Source organism: Meles meles, chromosome 1 (assembly GCF_922984935.1).
Source record: "Meles meles chromosome 1, mMelMel3.1 paternal haplotype, whole genome shotgun sequence".
NCBI classification, from domain to species: Eukaryota; Metazoa; Chordata; class Mammalia; order Carnivora; family Mustelidae; genus Meles; species Meles meles.
In genome coordinates, this window is record NC_060066.1 from 140,945,494 (window position 1) to 140,949,111 (window position 3,618).

The 3,618-nt window shown below is 37.2% G+C and overlaps 1 pseudogene; it reads right to left on the reverse strand.

Moving 5' to 3' along the window:
- Nucleotides 1–344: 344 nt before the first annotated feature.
- On the reverse strand, nucleotides 345–803 carry LOC123938223 (annotated as a pseudogene).
- Between the last annotated feature and the right edge of the window lie 2,815 nt (nucleotides 804–3,618).

Here is a 3,618-nt window from a genome sequence, read left to right on the forward strand (position 1 = left end):
TAGGACTTTTACAAGTTCCCAAACTGAAACTCATACCCATTAAACAAAGACTCCTTATTCTGCCTTCCCCTGGCCCTGGGCAACCACCACTCCACTTTCTGTCTCTGGTTTTGACTACTGTAGTTAGCTCATATAAGTGGAATCTCACAATATTTGTCCCTTTGTGACTGGTTTATTTCATAGCATGATGTCTTCAGGGTTCATCTATGTTTTATCATCTGGCAGAAATTCCTCCTTCTTTTGAGATCCTTAAAAAAAATGTTTCTAGTTCTTGGAAAACTCAATCTTTTTTTTTTTTTTTATCATGAAAAAACTGTATTTAGATTTAGCCAGCTGGACTCAGTTTAGATGATCCCAATTTTGTTGGCAACATCCAAAGCATCATAGTCAGGGACCAGTCGAACGTATGCCTTCTTCTCTCCATCAGGCCTGATTAAGGTGTTGACCTTGGCTACATCAATGTCATAGAGCTTCTTCACAGCCTGTTTGATCTGGTGCTTGTTGGTCTTGACATCCACAATGAACACAAGTGTGTTGTTGTCTTCTATTTTCTTCATGGCTGACTCAGTAGTCAGGGGGAATTTGATTATGGCATAGTGATCAAGCTTTTTCTCCTGGGGGCGCTCTTTCGAGGGTATTTGGGCTGCCTTCGGAGACGCACATCCGAACGTAGGTGATGTGCGGATCTTCTTTTTTTTGTGACTGTGGACGCCTTTCAGCACCGCTTTCTTGGCCTTCAAAGCCTTTGCTTTGGCTTTGGCTTTGGGAGGGGCAGAGGCTTCCTTCTTAGCTTTCAGCGCCATCTTCATAAAAGGGATTTGGAAAACTCAATCTTTTAAGAAATTTCTTTAACCATGTTAACCATAACTTATAAAAAGTACGTATCTGGTCATTCATTATTTGTATCACCTGTGGACTTATTTTTCCTGTTTGGTGTTTCTTTGACTTTTCTTGTCATTTGGCTTGTAACTTTTGATTGAGTATTGGACATTGAAAATTGTGTTATAGGATTATAGAAATTGTTAGATGTTTAGGATGATGTCATAGTCTTCTAGAGAGGATTAATGTTTGCAAACCCAGATATGTAATCACAATTGATAATTTGGAGTTGAACATCCATCCTGGAAGGGCCTGCCCCTTCCTGATAATACCTTATTTGTACTGCAGGGTCTTTTGAGATTCCAGTAAAAAGCTAATGGGTTATCAGGATCTTCAATCCTTGGCAGGTCCCAAGCCCTAATTTTGTCCCACTAACCATGTGAATTTGTTTACATGCTGGCCCAGCTTCTCAGTCTTTCACTTGTCATGGCTGGAGTTGCAGGTATCCCTAGGAGAAAAGCAGCCCCAACTGCTTGGTTCAACCATCTGGGTTTCTTTCTTCCAGAATTTGGCCACCTAATTTTTCTTTACTTTTTTATGCTTTGATACCCTGAGACATATGTTTGGATACTTTTTTCCTACTTCTTTTAGTTGTTCTATGGGGAAGGGTGGATCTGATTCCTTTGCCATTGCTAGAAGTGGAAGATAAGTCTAGTGTGCTTTACTCTTTCACTTAATGTCCACAATATGCTATACTCTGCATAAAGTAATACTAAATACTAAATAACTAAACATACAATTCTGATTTTGAATAAAAGAAGACGATGTGAATAAATTAATGAATTTTGGGATGTTTCACATTTTGCTCCTATGGAAAATTCTTTATTTATCTAGCTAAAGGCCTCTGGCATGCTTAGAACACTTTGTACATACATGCATTTTATTTGTACAGATATATTTGTGTTATTTCTGTTCTGCTTGTACTTCAAAGCTTGACACAATTGCCATTTCTACCATGAAACCTTTTTTGATATCTGAAGGCAAAATAGTTGCTTTCTCTTTAGGACCTTAATATTAATTTGTATCGCTGTAAAACTACGCTATAACACTCTATCTTTTATTGTCACTGTAAATTTGAGCTCTTAGGAAGAAGAAATTATCTTACCCAAATATATACACTCCAAAATATCTAAGATACTATTTTACATATAATGGGAACTTAATATATATTTGTTAAATGGGGCAGCTGGCTGGCTCCGTTGGTAGAGCTTGGGACTCTTGATCTCAGGGTCATGAGTTCAAGCCCTTTGTTGAACAGGGAGCCTATTAAATAAATAAATAAATAAATAAATAAATAAATAAATAAATGGAGCAATGAATGAATTAATAAGGATGCGGGAGTGCCATGAAGGGAAAGTTGATTGGAATAAGAGGAGCTATGTTGATGTGCCATCTTTGCCTTGGGTAAGTGTTTTAAATGTTTTCTCAGGATCTTTACTTGTGTAGAATGAATGCCTCCCTCAGGGAATTTTGAGGCTTAAAAACATAATTTATCTTGATATGTACTGCAAAACAATATACAAATATAAAGTGGCCATTTATAGTTTTTAAAACATGTGGGAAGGGGAAAACATATGCCTTTAAAGGCATCAAATGTCTTTGGAAGACATACAAGACACTTGAGGCAAGTGGGTAGTAGGTGGTGGGTAGACAGGATAGGAATTTGACTCTGAATATTACACCCATTTGAATTTTGAATCCTACAGATATTTTAACTATTAGAAATAAAATAAATGGAATTTAGGAAAAATTAAATGTACTATTACTCTGTTTTGCATCAGAGTAGTTGGTCAGCAACAACACTTCTTAAGCTGATTACAGTGATTGAGAGTCTTAACAAAACAACTAGTTTTATAGCTAGAAGTTTAAACAATTTGTGAATTAGTTACTTTGATTTACTTATTTATTAGAGAGTTCTTACTCCTAATATGTTTACTCTAGCTCAGAGCCTGGAGCATCTACTGATTATTTCTTAAATTCATGATATAGTTTAGGTTTGTTAGATTACTCTGTAACTAGATTTTCTGGCATGTAAACTTCCTTGTCACTTAATATAATTTAGAAAGTTTTCCTGAATACCCTGCTACCAATGGAGACATTGCTTTTGGGGCATCTAGCAGGGAAGGGCAATTACTCAGCTGTCCTTGGTGAGTGATCCTGTCCTGGGCTGGCCTTGAAGCATTGATAAGGATGCATGTGACTTACCGAGAGAGGACAGGGCTCTCAGTCCCCTTCATCAACCATCAAATTTGGTGATAAATGCAATGACACAAGCGCCAGACAGAGGGCCTTTACCTCCAGAATTTCCAGAGAGGTGTTCTGAGTCCACTTTTCAGTGGGCTTTTCAGTCATTCACAGTATTTCCTAATATCCAGAAGCCTTGCCTAGCCTTTGGTTTTGTCTGGGTTCTGGCCATTTCCAATGTCATGAGATGACCAGTGAAGACAGATTGGGATCTGAAATCCCATCCGAGAAAATAATGCTCTCTTTACATAGTTCTTGTTGAACTTCAGTGGAGGAGGGATTGAAACTAGTGTCTACTTTGAGGATGAGCTCTGGAGCTCATTCATCTATATCTTTCCTAGCTTGGCAGGAATTTAAAAAAAAAATTGACTTTGTCTCCAGCTATTGTAAAATGATTTCTGACATCTTTTAAACTTCTTTTATTCTCCTTTTCAAACTCTGCAGCTTCATTAAATTTAATTTACACTGTTTTAAACTAAATAAACTGAAAAAGAC